The 17,236-nt window shown below is 39.2% G+C and overlaps 1 long non-coding RNA gene across 1 annotated transcript; it reads right to left on the reverse strand.

Moving 5' to 3' along the window:
• Positions 1–5,525: 5,525 nt before the first annotated feature.
• Positions 5,526–7,525, reverse strand: LOC132596766 (uncharacterized). The gene is made up of 3 exons (XR_009562770.1): positions 6,766–7,525; positions 6,393–6,508; positions 5,526–5,655 (listed from the first exon to the last, which is right to left on the reverse strand). It is a non-coding gene; the product is annotated as an uncharacterized lncRNA (long non-coding RNA).
• Between the last annotated feature and the right edge of the window lie 9,711 nt (positions 7,526–17,236).

Consider the following 17,236-nt stretch of genomic DNA (forward strand, 5'->3'; position numbering starts at 1 on the left):
ATGTGTTCTCCCGGGGGAGTTGTCCCTGGATCCCGGGACCCTGGCAGTGGCGGGCTGCACAGGCTCCCCGGAAAGGGGGTGTGGAGAGTGACCTGTGCTCGCACACAGGCTTCTTGGTGGTGGCAGCAGCAGTCTTAGCGTCTCATGCCCGTCTCTGGGGTCCGCGCTGTTACCTGCGGCTCACACCCGTCTCTGGAGCTTCTTTAAGCAGAGCTCTTAACCCCCTCTCCTCGAGCACCAGGAAACAAAGAGGGAAGAAAAGGTTTCTTGCCTCTTCGGCAGGTCCAGACTTTTCCCCGGACTCCCTCCCAGCTAGGCATGGTGCACTAACCCCCTGCAGCCTGTGTACACACCACCAACCCCAGTCCTCTCCCTGCGCTCCAACAGAAGCCTGAGCCTCAGCTCCCAGCCCTGCCCACCCCGGCGGGTGAGCAGACAAGCCTCTCGGGCTGGTGAGTGCTGGTCAGCACCGATCCTCTGTGCGGGAATCTCTCCACCTTGCCCTCTTCCCCCCGTTGCTGTGCTCTCCTCCGCACCTCCAAAACTTCCCCCTCCACCACCCGCAGTCTCCGCCCACAAAGGGGCTTCCTAGTGTGTGGAAATCTTTCCGCCTTCACAGCTCCCTCCCACTGGTGCAGGTCCCGTCCCTATTCTTTTGTCTCTGTTTATTCTTTTTTCTTTTGCCCTACCCAGGTAGGTGGGGAGTTTCTTGCCTTTTGGGAGGTCTGAGGTCTTCTGCCAGCATTCAGTAGGTGTTCTGTAGGAGTTGTTCCACATGTAGATGTATTTCTGATGTATCTGTGGGGAGGAAGGTGATCTCCGCATCTTACCCTTCCACCATCTTCCAAGTGAGTCCAAAGCAATCTTGAGAAAGAAAAACGGAGCTGGAGGAATTAGGCTCCCTGACTTCAGACTATACTACAAAGCTGTAGTCATCAAAACAGTATGGTACTGGCACAAAATAGAAATATAGATCAATGAAACCGGATAGAAAGTGCAGAGAACCCACGCACCTATGGTCACCTAATCTATGACAAAGGAGGCAAGAATATACAATGGAGAAAAGACAGTCTCTTCAATAAGTGGTACCGGGAAAACAGGAGAGCTACATGTAAAAGAATGATATTAGAATACTCCTTAACACCATACACAAAAATAAACACAAAATGGAATAAACCTAAATGTAAGACCAGATACTATAAACCTCTTAGAGGAAAACATAGGCAGAACACTTTTTGACATACATCACAGCAAGATTTTTTTGACCACCTCCTAGAGTAATGAAAATAAAAACAAAGAAACAAAAAAAAAACCAAATGGGACCTAATTAAACTTAAAAGCTTCTGCACAGCAAAGGAATCTATAAAGAAAATGAAAAGACAACCTCAGAATAGGAGAAAATATTTGAAAATGAAGCAACTGACAAAGGATTAGTCTCCAAAATATACAAACAGCTCATGCAGCTCAATATCAAAAAAACAAACAACCCAATCAGAAAATGGGCAGAAGACCTAAATAGACATTTCTCAAAGAAGACACATAGATGGGCACAAACACATTAAAAGATGCTCACCATCAGTAATTATTAGAGCAATGCAAATCAAAACTACTATGAGGTATCTCCTCACCCTTGTCAGAAAGGCTATCATCAAAAAATCTACAAACAATAAATGCTGGAGAGGGTGTCGAGGAAAGGGAACGTCCTACACTGTAAGTGGGAATGTACATTTCTACAGCCACTATGAAAAACAGTGTGGAGGTTCCTTAAAAAACTAAAAATAGAGCTACCATATGATTCTGCAATCCCACTCCTGGGCATATATCAGGAGAAAACCATAATCTGAAAATATACATTCACTCCAATGTTCATTACAGCACTGTTTACAATAGCCAAGACATGGAATCAAACTAAGTGTCCATTGACAGAAGAATGGATAAAGATGTGGTACATATATACAATGGAATATTAGCCATTAAAAGGAATGAGATAGTGCCATTTGCAGCAACATGGATGGACCTAGGGATTGTCAAACTGAGAGAAGTAAATCAAACAGGAAGGACAGGTATCACCTGTATGCAGACTCTTAAAAAGTGATACAAATGAACTTATTTACAAAACAGAAACACACTCACAAACTTAGAGAAGGAACTTATGGCTACCAGGAGGGAAGGGTGGGGGGAGGGATGGTTAGGGAGTTTGGGATTGACATGTACAACTGCTATGCTTAGGGTGGATAACCAACAGGGATCTACTGTATAGCACAGGGAACTCTGCTCAATATTACGTGACAACCTGAATGGGAGAAGAATTGGAAAAAGAACAGATACATGTATGTGTATAACTGAATCACTTTGCTGTACATCTGAAACTAACACAGCATTGTTGCTGACCTATATTCCAATAAAAACTGAAAAGTTTTTTTTAACCTCTTTATTGGAGTATAATTGCTTTACAATGGTGTGTTAGTTTCTGCTTTATAACAAAGTGAATCAGTTATACATATACATATATTCCCATATCTCTTCCCTCTTGTGTCTCCCTCCCTCCCACCCTCCCTATCCCACCCCTCTAGGTGGTCAGAAAGCACCAAGCTGATCTCCCTGTGCTATGCAGCTACTTCTCACTAGCTATCTATTTTACATTTGGTAGTGTATATATGTCCATGCCACTCTCTCACTTTGTCACAGCTTACCCTTCCCCCTCCCCATATCCTCAAGTCCATGCTCTAGTAGGTCTGTGTCTTTATTCCCGTCTTACCCCTAGGTTCTTCATGACCTTTTTTTTTCCCCTTAGGTTCCATATATATGTGTTAGCATACAGTATTTGTTTTTCTCTTTCTGACTTACTTCACTCTGTATGACAGACTCTAGGTCCATCCACCTCACTACAAATAACTCAATTTTGTTTCTTTTTATGGCTGAGTAATATTCCATTGTATATATGTACCATATCTTCTTTATCCATTCATCTGTTGATGGACACTTAGGTTGCTTCCATGTCCTGGCTATTATAAACAGAGCTCAATGAACATTTTGGTACATGACTCTTTTTGATTTATGATTTGCTCAGGGTATATGCCCAGTAGTGGGATTGCTGGGTCGTATGGTAGTTCTACCTGTAGTTTTTTAAGGAACATCCATACTGTTCTCCATAGTGGCTGTATCAATTTACATTCCCACCAACAGTGAAGGAGGGTTCATTTTTCTCCACACCCTCTCCAGCATTTATTGTTTCTCGATTTTTTGATGATGGCCATTCTGACCGGTGTGAGATGGTATCTCATTGTAGTTTTGTTTTTGTTTTGCTTTTTTTGTGGTACACAGGCCTCTCACTGCTGTGGCTTCTCCCATTGCAGAGCACAGGCTCTGGACGCACAGGCTCAGCGGCCATGGCTCATGGGCCCAGCCGCTCTGCGGCATGTGGGATCTTCCCAGACCGGAGCATGAACCTGCATCCCCTGCATCGGCACGTGTACTCTCAACAACTGCGCCACCAGAGTAGCCCCTCATTGTAGTTTTGTTGGCATTTCTCTAATGATTAATGATGTTGAGCATTCTTCCATGTGTTTGTTGGCAGTCTGTATATCTTCTTTGGAGAAATGTTTATTTAGGCCTTCTGCCCATTTTTGGATTGGGTTGTTTGTCTTTTTGTTATTCAGCTGCATGAGCTGCTTGTAAATTTTGGAGATTAATCCTTTGTCAGTTGCTTCATTTGCAAATATTTTCTCCCATTCTGAGGGTTGTCTTTTGGTCTTGTTTATGGTTTCCTTTGCTGTGCAAAAGCTTTGCAGTTTCATTAGGTCCCATTTGTTTATTTTTGTTTTTATTTCCATTTCTCTAGGAGGTGGGTCAAAAAGGATCTTGCTGCGATTTATGTCATAGAGTGTTCTGCCTATGTTTTCCTCTAAGAGTTTGATAGTTTCTGGCCTTACATTTAGTTCTTTAATCCATTTTGAGCTTATTTGTGTGTATGGTGTTAGGGAGTGTTCTAATCTCATACTTTTACATGTACCTGTCCAGTTTTCCCAGTACCACTTATTGAAGAGGCTGTCCTTTCTCCACTGTACATTCCTGCCTCCTTTAGCAAAGATAAGGTGACCATATGTGCATGGGTTTATCTCTGGGCTTTCTATCCTGTTCCATGGATCTATATTTCTGTTTTTGTGCCAGTACCATACTGTCTGGATTACTGTAGCTCTGTAGTATAGTCTGAAGACAGGGAGCCTGACTCCTCCAGCTCCGTTTTTCGTTCTCAATATTGCTTTGGCTATTCGGGGTCTTTTGTGTTTCCATACAAATTGGGAAATTTTTTGTTCTAGTTCTGTGAAAAATGCCAGTGGTAGTTTGATAGGGATTGCATTGAATCTGTAGACTGCTTTGGGTAGTATAGTCATTTTCACAATGTTGATTCTTCCAATCCAAGAACATGATATATCTCTCGATCTATTTGTATCATCCTTAATTTCTTTCATCAGTGTCTTATAATTTTCTGCATACAGGTCTTTTGTCTCCTTAGGTAGGTTTATTCCTAGATATTTTATTCTTTTTGTTGCAATGGTAAATGGGAGTGTTTTCTTAATTTCACTTTCAGATTTTTCATCATTAGCATATAAGAACACCAAAGATTTCTGTGCATTCATTTTGTATCCTGCTACTTTACCAAATTCATTGATTAGCTCCAGTAGTTTTCTGGTAGCATCTTTAGGATTCTCTATGTATAGTATTATGTCATCTGCAAACAGTGACAGCTTTACTTCTTCTTTTCCGATTTGGATTCCTTTTACTTATTTTTCTTCTCTGATGGCTGTGGCTAAAACTTCCAAAACTATGTTGAATAAGAGTGGTGAGAGTGGGCAACCTTGTCTTGTTCCTGATCTTAGTGGAAATGGTTTCATTTTTTCACCAATGAGGACGATGTTGGCTGTGTGTTTTTCATATATGGCCTTTATTATGTTGAGGAAAGTTCCCTCTATGCCTACTTTCTGAAGGGTTTTTATCATAATTGGGTGTTGTATTTTGTTGAAAGCTTTATCTGCATCTATTGAGATGATCATATGGTTTTTCTCCTTCAATTCGTTAATATGGTGTACCACGTTGATTGATTTGTGTATATTGGAGAATCCTTGCATTCCTGGAATAAACCCCACTTGATCATGGTGCATGATCCTTTTAATGTGCTGTTGGGTTCTGTTTCCTAGTATTTTGTTGAGGATTTTTGGATCTATGCTCATCAGTGATATTGGCCTGTAGTTTTCTTTCTATGTGACATCTTTGTCTGGTTTTGGTATCAGGGTCATGGTGGCCTTGTAGAATGAGTTTGGGAGTGTTCCCCCCTCTGCTATATTTTGGAAGAGTTTGAGAAGGATAGGTGTTAGCTCTTCTCTAAGTGTTTGATAGAATTCGCCTGTGAAGCCATCTGGTCCTGGGCTTTTGTTTGTTGGAAGATTTTTAATCACAGTTTCAATTGCAGTGCTTGTGATTGGTCTGTTCATATTTTCTATTTCTTCCTGATTCAGCACTGAGCTGCTGTCATCACAAAGTCTTCTCGCACCAGAAACCCCCCACAAGTGGTCAGATACCCTGGTCTCTGGATCTGAATATATGCCATGTAAGGGTGGGAATGGGGCCTGGCCTCTTGGCCTCCGATGATCTGCCCTGGAAGGAAGCATTAGGCACTTATCTCTGCACTGACAGGTGTGTGGGCTTCGGCTTGGTGGCTCCAGAAATGTTAGAAGATGGCGAGGCAGGAGAGGTGCTACACGGGCCGGAGAAGCTGGTGGTTCATGAGAACTGGGTCTGCAGGGCACCAGCCTTGGGGGAGGCTCCAGGAGTCTGCAGGAAACGCCACTGGCTCCCCATCCCAGCCTCAGCGCCCTCCCACCTCCCCAGAAGGCAAGGCCAGCTGCAGCCTCCCATAATGAGGAAGGTTCCTCTGCTGTGGGGATGGCAGATCCGGAGCCCTCTGAGCAGCCTCTCCCTGCAGTCCCGTGCTACTTTCTTCCTCAGGGAGTCTCCAGATCCCTGTGAGTCCAGCTCATGGGCAGCTCATGAATTTAAGGCTCTAAGGATGAGCCGGCGGGCCTGCTATTGCTGTATCTTTATCTCCTAGGCTCTGCCACAGGAGCTGCAGAATGAGTTCAGAGAGCATGTTTATATAGCAAGTAGTACGTGCCAGGACGACTCCAGGAATTTTATGTACACTAAGTCATTTAACTCTCATGTCAGCTCTCTGAGGTAGGCCTGACATAATTCCTGTTTTATAGATGATGGAGCTGAGGAACTCTGAACTCATACAAGCTGCCCAATGATACAGGGTTAGGGAGTGCCTGAGTGGTCTGGCTCCAGAGTCTATGGGATGGGGTTGGCCTCTGAGGATGGGGACGGTCATTCACCTGCCCTAGCCCTGGGAGGCAGGAGAAGGACCACCAGGAGCAGGAGTGGCTGCATCGTCCTGGGAAGTCTGCCCAGTCAGTTGCTGCTGGTCTTCCTCCTGCCAGACTTTGAGCCCCTGAAAGAGGAAGGAAGGGTGAGGGTGGGGGCTTGAGAATTTGCATTCCCATTCTCCTGCTGCTGTGCTAGGTTTCATCACCCAAGGCTGCCCAAGAGGCTTGCCCACTAACTGCCAGTGATGTGGGGGAATATAGTAACCCAAGGCTTCAGCGCAATATTCTGCACAGCTGCTGAGTCATTACTGGCCGTGGAAATGGGAACCCAGGGCAACAGGGATGGGGACAGGGTCACTGTGTCCCAGAACCTCAAACCCACCTAATTCAATAATCCCTACAAGCATCAAAGCTGGGAGCTCTCTATTTCCTCCTTCCTCTCCCTCATTGACTGGAGCCTGCATGTCTTCACCCTTTGGTCTTAGCCCCCTGTTGAGACCCTTGCTGCTCCCACTTCTTTCTAGAAGTTGTCATGCAGACTGTGTAGCTGTCTCTCCTGAGTGTGTGGAGGGCACTGCCAGAGAAAGGAAAGGGAAGAATGAGGCTCTCCACTGACCATTATGCTCTCAGGTCTCTTGAGCCCCAGCAAACTCTCAGTGAAATCCTGACACTGTGGACGACTTCTGTTCTCCTGCTTCCTACTCAAGGCAAAGGCCTTTATGTCCCAGAAGGTTCTCTGCATGCAGAAAAGGCCTAGTGACTTGATTTTGTTGCAAGCCATCAGACCCTGGTGGAAAAACATCTCAAATCCTATTCATCCATGGTATAAGAGTCCCATCAACCTAATCCCATCTCTGCCCCGGGGGTGATAGCTCCTAAGAAGGAGGTACGTCACTGCTGTGCTCCCCGTAACACATGAAGAAGTGGACCCAGGCATTCATCACTGAGAGAAAGGCACGGCAGAGTCCTGCAGAGAAACACAAGGGGTTGTGAGACAGTTTTCACAATACTTCAAAGTTTCTCTGTTGGCATAGAAAGCACTACAATATAGTAAATTTTTTGCAAAAGTATCAGAATTGAAAGCTAATACAATTCTCAGTCTTTTATGGATTATGATAAGCCCACTTGAAAATGTTATAAAATTAAGGATCCTCTCCCTATGTATAAATATACACAGGTTATAGCTTATTTTCAGAGCTGCCAAGAACTTAATCCTTCCTCTAATGCATGGTTTATGACTGCAACCTCATGAAATTTCTTCATGAATCTGAAAACTAATATCTAGAAAATGGAAAAAAAGCAAAAATAGTATGAGAGCTTTATTAGTGCCTTAGTATTTGGGTAAGTTTAATTTATTGTTACTTAAATTTTTAACTCTTAATTTTGTTTTAAAATTATTACTCTAACTTAAACAAAGGGGAAAGTAGAAACAACAGACTGTCCATGTGAAAAAAGAGGAGTAAAATATATGCTCCCAATGATCTGAATAGAGATGTGGATAGGGGATTTCATTAACAGTGACTAGGATTCCATGCCAATTTTCCCACTAGAAACAACCCAAAACAAAGCTGTTTAAAATGTATAAAAACCTTAGAAGTCTTGAAGAACTCCCAAAGCAAGAGAGATTATTAGGTTAAAACAGAAGGAATAATGGGAATCCAGCAGTAGCTATTATTATTCTGAGGTAATTTGCTGAACCCACAAAATTTGCACTTTTGTTTTGATGACCATATAAGGTGAGGGGTGTAGAAATGAAAGACCAAGACCCACACAAGCAGGTCTGGTCAAACCCTCCCCACAATAAGCTGGGAACTTAAAAGTCTACATGCTCAAAGTAACCAAAAAGAGGTATTGGGCTAGCTCTTGCAAATAATTTCGTGAAAGATTGTAATTACCTGGACTTTTTATGGACTCTCAAACATTGAACTGCCGTTAATGTGGTTATATCTTGTGTACCAAAGTACTTGGCAGAGTCAAATGTAAATCTAGAGGAAATTCACTTAATTCCGGAATTTGACACCTAAAAATTTATTTTTCAAGTTTAATGATAAACATATAGTCAAATGTAAACAGATCAACAAGCAAACAAAGATACAAGACACCATGACTAAGAAACAATAGATAAGAAAAGAGGGGGAAAAACCCGTTAATTATTGGGATAGTATTATTAGTATAATAAAATACAGATCGAAAAACTTATTATGTTGAAATAAAAACAAACCTTAAAAGAATTCCAGGGAACATGAACCTTAAAAAAAGTGACATAACATTTGAAAGAGAACTAAATATGACTTTCAAAAGTGAAAAAATGAAAAACTAAAATTAAAATCTCAGTGAATAGAGTTAATAACAGTTTAGACAAAGATGAAAAGAGAATTACTAACCTAAAATAGTTCAGAGATCTTCCTGCTTAAGGAAGGAAATGAGCTGCCGACTGGAAGAGTGAGCAGCCTTACTCAGCATCAGAAGAGTGATCTAACAGAGCCAATCTGCAAGGACTGGAAAGTGAATTACAGCAGGAGAAAATCAGACTTCTATGCAGTGGATGCTGGATACATATTTAGAAGCCTAAGACGTGTAGCTAACAATGTCTTGGTGCTCCAGCCTGGTGTCAGGCCTAAGCCTCTGAGGTGGGAGAGCTGAGTTCAGGACATTGGACCACTAGAGACCTCCTGGTCCCATGCAGTATCAATCGGTGAGAGCTCTCCCAGAGATTTCCATCTCAACTTTAAGACCCAGCTCCACCCAATGGTCAGCAAGCTCCAGTGTTGGATGCCCCATGCCAATCAACTAGCAAGACAGAAACAAAACCCCACCCACTAGCAGAGAGGCTGCCTGAAATCATACTAAGTTCACAGACACCACAAAACACCCCCCAGGGCATGGCCCTGCACACCAGAAAGACAAGATCCAGCCCGACACACCAGAACACAGGCACCAGTCCCCTCCACAAGGAAGCTTACACAAGCCACTGAACCAACCTCACCCACTGGGGGCAGACACCAAAAACAATGGGAACTGCAAACCTGCAGCCTGTGAAAAGGAGACCCCAAACACAGTAAGTTAAAATGAGAAGACAGAGAAACATGCAGCAGATGAATGAGCAAGATAAAAACTCACCAGACCAAACAAATGAAGAGGAAATAGGCAGTCTACCTGAAAAGAATTCAGAATGATAGTAAAGATGATCCAAAATCTTGGAAATAGAATGGAAAAAATACAAGAAATGTTTAACAAGGACCTAGAAGAACAAAAGAGCAAACAAACAATGATGAACAACACAATAAATGAAATTAAAAATTCTCTAGAAGGAATCAAGAGCAGAATAACTGAGGCAGAAGAACAGATAAGTGACCTGGAAGATAAAATAGTGGAAATAACTACCACAGAGCAGAATAAAGAAAAAAGAATAAAAACAATTGAGGACAGTCTAAGAGACTTCTGCAACAACATTAAACACACCAATATTCAACTTATAGGGGTCCCAGAAGAAGAAGAGAAAAAGAAAGGGTCTGAGAAAATATCTGAAGAGATTATAGTTGAAAACTTCCCTCACATGGGAAAGGAAATAGTCAGTGAAGTCCAGGAAGCACAGAGAGTCCCATACAGGATAAATCCAAAGAGAAACATACCACGACATATATTAATCAAACTATGAAAAATTAAATACAAAGAAAAAATATTAAAAGCAGCAAGGGAAAAGTAACAAATAACATAGAAGGGAATCCCCATAAAGTTAACAGCTGATCTTTCAGCAGAAACTCTGCAAGCCAGAAGGGACTGGCAGGACATATATAAAGTGATGAAGGGGAAAACCTACAACCAAGATTACTCTACCCAGCAAGGATCTCATTCAGATTTGATGGAGAAATTAAAACCTATACAGACAAGCAAAAGTTAAGAGAATTCAGCACAACCAAAGCAGCTTTACAACAAACGCTAAAGGAATTCTCTAGGCAGAAAACACAAGAGAAGGAAAAGACCTACAAAAACAAACCCAAAACAATTTAGAAAATGGTAATAGGAACAAACATATCAATAATTACCTTAAATGTAAATGGATTAAATGTTCCAACCAAAAGACACAGACTGGCTGAATGGATACCAAAACAAGACCCATATATATGCGGTCTACAAGAGACCCACTTCAGACCTAGGGACACATACAGACTGAAAGTGAGGGGATGGAAAAGGATATTCCATGCAAATGGAAATCAAAAGAAATTGGAGTAGCAATTCTCATATAAGACAAAATAGACTTTAAAATAAAGACTACTACAAGCGACAAAGAAGGACACCATATAATGATAAAGGGATCAATCCAAGAAGAAGATATAACAATTATAAATATTTAGGCACCCAACATAGGAGCACCTCAATACATAAGGCAAATGCCAACAGCCATAAAAGGGGAAATCAACAGTAACACAATAATAGAACCCACTTTCACCAATGGACAGATCATCCAAAATGAAAAAAATAAGGAAACACAAGCTTTAAATGACACATTAAACAAGGTGTATTTAATTGATATTTATAGGACATTCCATCCAAAAATAACAGAATACACTTTCTTCTCAAGTGCTCATGGAACATTATCCAGGATAGATCATATCTTGGGTCACAAATCAAGTCTTGGTAAATTTAAGAAAATTGAAAACATATCAAGTATCTTTTCCGACCACAACACTATGAGGCTAGATACCACTTAGAGGGAAAAAAAAAAAACTGTTAAAATTACAAACACATGGAGGGTAAATAATACACTACAAAATAACCAAGAGGTCACTGAAGAAATCAAAGAGGAAATAAAAAAATACCTAGAAACAAATGACAATGAAAACATGATGACCCAAAACCTATGTGATGCAGCAAAAAGTTCTAAGAGGGAAGTTTATAGCAATACAATCCTATCTCAAGAAACAAGAAAAATCTCAAATAAACAACCTAAACTTAAACCTAAAGCAATCAGAGAAAGAAGAACAAAACCTCCAATGTTAGCAGAAGGAAAGAAATCATAAAGATCAGATCAGATATAAATGAAAAGGAAATGAAGAAAACGATAACAAAGATCAATAAAACTAAAAGATGGTTCTTTGAGAAGATAAACAAAATTGATAAACCATTAGCCAGACTCATCACGAAAAAAAGGGAGAAGACTCAAATCAACAGAATTAGAAATGAAAAAGGAGAAGTAACAACTTACACTGCAGGAATACAAAGGATCATGAGAGATTACTACAAGCAACTATACACCAATAAAATGGACAACCTGGAAGAAATTGACAAATTCTTAGAAAAGTACAACTTTCCAAGACTGAACCAGGAAGAAATAGAAAATATAAACAAACCAATCACAAGCCCTGAAATTGAAACTGTGATTAAAAATCTTCCAACAAAAAAAACCCAGGACCAGATGGCTTCACAGGTGAATTCTATCAAATATTTAGAGAAGAGCTAACACCTATCCTTCTCAAACTCTTCTGAAATATAGCAGAGGGAGGAACACTCCCAAACTCATTCTACGAAGCCAGCATCACCCTGATACCAAAACCAGACAAAAATGTCACAAAAAAAGAAAATTACAGACCAACATCACTGATGAAAATAGATTCAAAAATCCTCAACAAAATACTAGCAAACAGAATCCAACAGCATATTAAAAGGATCATACACCATGATCAAGTGGGGTTTATTCCAGGAATGCAAGGATTCTTCAATATATGCAAATCAATCAATGTGATACACCATATTAGCCAGTTGAAGGATAAAAAACATGTGATCATCTCAATAGATTCAGAAAAAGCTTTTGACAAAATTCAACACACATTTATGATAAAAATTCTCCAGAAACTAGGCATAGAATGAACTTGACTCAACATAATAAAGGCCATATATGACAAGCCCACAGCCAACCTAGTTCTCAATGGTGAAAATTTGAAACCATTTCCTCTAAGATCAAGAAGAAGACAAAGTTGCCCATTCTCACCTCTATTATTCAACATAGTTTTGGAAGTTTTAGCCACAGCAATCAGAGAAGAAAAAGAAGTAAATGAATCCAAATCAGAAAAGAAGAAGTAAAGATGTCACTGTTTGCAGATGACATGATGCTATACGTAGAGAATCCTAAAGATTCTACCAGAAAACTTCTAGAGCTAATCAATGAAGTTGGCAAAGTAATAGGATACAAAATTAATGCATAGAGGTCTCTTGCATTCCTATACACTAATGATGAAAAATCTGAAAGAGAAATTAAGGAAACACTCCCATTTACCACTGCAACAAAAAGAATGAAATACCTAGGAATAAACCTACCTAGGTAGACAAAAGACCTGTATACAGAAAAGTATAAGACACTGATAAAAGAAATTAAAGATTATAGAAACAGATGGAGAGATATACCATGTTCTTGGATTGGAAGAATCAACATTGTGAAAATGACTGTACTACCCAGAACAATCTACTGATTCAGAGCAATCCCTATCAAACTACCAATGGCAGTTTTCACAGAGCTAGAACAAAAAAATTCACAATTTGTATGGAAACTCTAAAGACCCTGAATAGCCAAAGCAATCTTGAGAAAGAAAAACAAAGCTGGAGGACTCAGGCTCCCTGACTTCAGACTATACTACAAAGCTACAGTAATCAAGGTAGTAGGGTAGTGGCATAAAAACAGAAATATAGATCAGTGGAACAGGATAGAAAGCCCAGAGATAAATCCACACACATATGGTCACCTTATTTTTGATAAAGGAGGCAAGAATATACAATGGAGAAAGACAGCCTCTTCAATAAGTGGTGTTGCAAAAACTGAACAGCTACATGTAAAAGAATGAAATTAGAATACTCCCTAACACCATACACAAAAATAAACTCAAAATCGATTACAGACCTAAATATAAGGCCAGACACTATAAAACTCTTAGAGGAAAACATAGGCAGAACATTCTATGACATAAATCACTGCAAGATCCTTTTTGACCAACCTCCTAGAGAAATGGAAATAAAAACAAAAATAAACAAATAGGAGGTAATGAAACTCAAAAGCTTTTGCACAGCAAAGGAAACCATAAACAAGATAAAAAGACAACCCTCAGAATGGGAAAAAATATTTGCAAATGAAGCAACTGACAAAGGATTAATCTCCAAAATTTGCAAGCAGCTCATGCACCTCAATATCAGTAAAACAAACAACCCAATCCAAAAATGGGCAGAAGACCTAAATAGAAATTTCTCCAAAGAAGACATATAGATTGTCAACAAACATATGAAAGGATGCTCAACATCACTAATCATTAGAGAAATGCAAATCCAAACTACAATGAGGTATCACCTCACACCAGTAAGAATGGCTATCATCAAAAATCTATGAACAATAAATGCTGGAGAGGGTGTGGAGAAAAGGGAATCCTCTTGCACTGTTGGTGGGAATGTAAATTGATACAGTCACTATGAAGAACAGTATGGAGGTTCCTTAAAAAACTAAAAGTAGAACTACCATACGACCCAGCATCCCACTCCTGGGCCTATACCCTGAGAAAACCGTAATTCAAATATAGACATGTACCACAATATTTATTGCAGCACTATTTATAATAGCCAGGACATGGAAGCAACCTAAGTGTCCATCGACAGATGAATGGATACAGAAGGTGTGACGCATATACACAGTGGAATATTACTCAGCCATGCAAATAAATGAAATCAAACTATTTGTAGTAAGGTGGGTGGACCTACAGACAGAGTCTGTCATACAGAGTGAAGTAAGTCAGAAAGAGAAAAACAAATACTGTATGCTAACACATATATATGGAATGTTAAAAAAAAAAGGTTGTGATGAACCTAGGGGCAGGATAAGAATAAAGACGCAGACGTAGAGCATGGACTTGAGGACATGGGGAGGGGAAGGGTAAGCTGGGACGGAGTGAGAGAGTAGAATTGACGTATATACACTACGAAATGTAAAATAGCTAGCTAGTGGGAAGAAGCTGCGTAGCACAGGGAGATCAGTTTGGTGCTTTGTGACCACCTAGTGGGGTGGGATAGGGAGGGTGGGAGGGAGACCCAGAGGGAGGGCATATAGGGATGTATGTATACATATAGCTTATTCACTTTGTTATACAGTGGAAGCTAACACAACATTGTAAAGCAATTATACTCCAATAAAGATGTTAAAAAAGTAAATAAATTAGTTCTGAAAGAAGTGTAAAGGATGGATCCCAGACAGGTATAAAGATAAAAAAATAGAAAATAGTAGAATTAGAAGGTTAAACATATGTTGAATTAAAGTTCTAGAAGAATGAGAGACAATGAGAAGAGGCAATATATAATCAGATATTGGCCGAGATTTTTAAAATAACTGGTGAAAAACTTTTAATTAGAGGTTAAAAAGATAAATCTCAAGCAAAATAATAAAAAGAAATCCATATCAAGAAATCATATTGCAGAAACGTTAAGAGCGTCTAGAGAAAGAAAGGCAGATTACTTTCAAGTGACTGGCAGATCAAAGCTGAGTTTTCAACAGCTGCAGTGAGTGGATGCTACCCAGAAAGCAACATTTTCTTAGTCATTTGGGAAGATTTAAAAACACATCTTATAAATTGATTAGTAATGATATAGAATTTAAAATGGCTGATGAAAAAAATGAACACATATAGAACATCTTACCCAACAAAGGCAGACTACACATTTTACAAGCAGAGATGGATGTTGAGCACAGATTAGGCCATAGATTAGGTCTAAAAATGTTTAAAGGATTAAAATGATACATTATTTGTTATAGGCCACAATGAGTTTAAGCTAGAAATCCTTAAAAAGAATATGAGAAGAAAATCCTTATATTTTTAAAACTAGAGAAATAGACTGCTAAATACAATTGATAATTGAATGATGCGGGTTTGAACCACTTGGCTCCACTTATACACGAGTTATTTTTCTTTTTCTTTAAATTTAATTTTTATTTTATATTAGAGTATAGTTGATTTACAATGTTGTGTTAGTTTCAGGTGTATAGCAAAGTGATTCAGTTATACATATACATATACCCATTCTTTATCAGATGCTTTCCCATATAGGTTATTACAGATTATTGAGTAGTGTTCTCTGTGCTTTACATATGTCCTTGTTGATTATCTATCTTACGTATAATAGCGTGTATATGTTAATCACAAACTCCTAATTTATCCCTCCCCCCTCCTTTTCCTTTTGGTAACTGTAAGTTTGTTTTATATGCCTATGCGTGTTTGTCTGTTTTATAAATAAGTTCATTTGTATCATTTTTTTTTAGATTCCACATATAAGTGACATCATATGATATTTGTCTTTCTCTGTCTGACTTACTTCACTTAGTATGATAATCTCTAGGTCCATCCATGTTGCTGCAAATGGCATTATTTCATTCTATTTTATGGCCGAGTAATATTCCATTGTATATATGTACCACATCTTCTTTATCCATTCCTTTGTTGATAGACATTTAGGTTGATTCCATGTCTTGGCTGTTGTAACTAGTGCTGCAATGAACATTGGGTTACATGTATCTTTTTAAGTTGTGGTTTTCTCTGGATATACGCCCAGGGCTGGGATTGCTGATCATATGGTCATTCTATTTTTAGTTCTTGAAGGAACCTCCATACTGTTCTCCCTAGTGGTTGTACTGATTTACATTCCCACCAAGAGTGTAGGAGGGTTCCCTTTTCTCCACACCCTCTCCAGCATTTATTGTTTGTAGCCTTTTTGATGATGGCCATTCTGACTGGTGTGAGGTGATACCTCATTGTAGTTTTGATTTGCATTTCTCTAATAATTAGTGATGTTGCACATCTTTTCACATGCTTTTTGGCCATCTGTATGTCTTCTTTGGAGAAATGTCTATTTAGGTCTTCTGCACATTTTTTGATTTTTTTCTTGATATTTAGCTGCATGAGCTGTTTGTATATTTTGGAGATTAATCCCTTGTTGGTCGCTTTGTTTGCAAATATTTTCTCCCATTCCGTGTGTTGCATTTTGTTTATGGTTTTCTCTGCTGTCTAAAAGCTTTTAAGTTTAATTAGGTCCCATTTGTTTATTTTTGGTTTGATTTTCATTATTCTAGGAGGTGGATCAAAAAGATATTGCTGAAGTTTATGTCAAAGTTTGTTCTTCCTATGTTTTCCTCTAAGAGTTTTATAGTATCCAGTCTTACATTTAGTTCTTTACTCCATACGAGTTTATTTTTGTGTATGGTGTTAGATAATGTTCTAGTTTCATTCTTTTACATGTAGCTGTCCAGTTTTTCCAGCACCTCTTCTTATTGAAGAGACTGTTCTTGTCTCCTTTGTCATAGATTAATTGACCACAGGTGTGTAAGTTTTTTTCTGGGCTGTCTATTTTGTTTCATTGATCTATATTTCTGTTTTTGTGCCAGTACCATAATGTCTTGATTACTGTAGCTTTGTAGTATAGTCAGAAGTCAGGGAGTCTGATTCCTCCAGCTCCTTTTTTCTTTCTCAGGATTTCTTTGGTTATTTGGGGTCTTTTGTGTTTCCATATAAATTTTAATATTTTTTGTTCTGGTTCTGTGAAAAATGCCATTGATTATTTGATAGCGATTGCATTGACTATAGATTGGCTTGGGTAGTATAGTCATTTTGACAGTATTGATTCTTCCAATTCAAGAACATGGTATATCTTTCCATCTGTTTGAGTAGTCTTTGATTTCTTTCATCGGTGTCTTATAGTTTTCCAGGTGCATGTCTTTTGCCTTCTTAGGTAGGTTTATTCCTAGGTATTTTATTCTTTTGGATGTGATGGTAAATGGGATTGTTTTCGCGATTTCTCTTTCTGATCTTTCATTGTTAGTGTATAGAAATGCA

Source organism: Globicephala melas, chromosome 2 (assembly GCF_963455315.2).
Source record: "Globicephala melas chromosome 2, mGloMel1.2, whole genome shotgun sequence".
In the NCBI taxonomy this organism is placed as follows: domain Eukaryota; kingdom Metazoa; phylum Chordata; class Mammalia; order Artiodactyla; family Delphinidae; genus Globicephala; species Globicephala melas.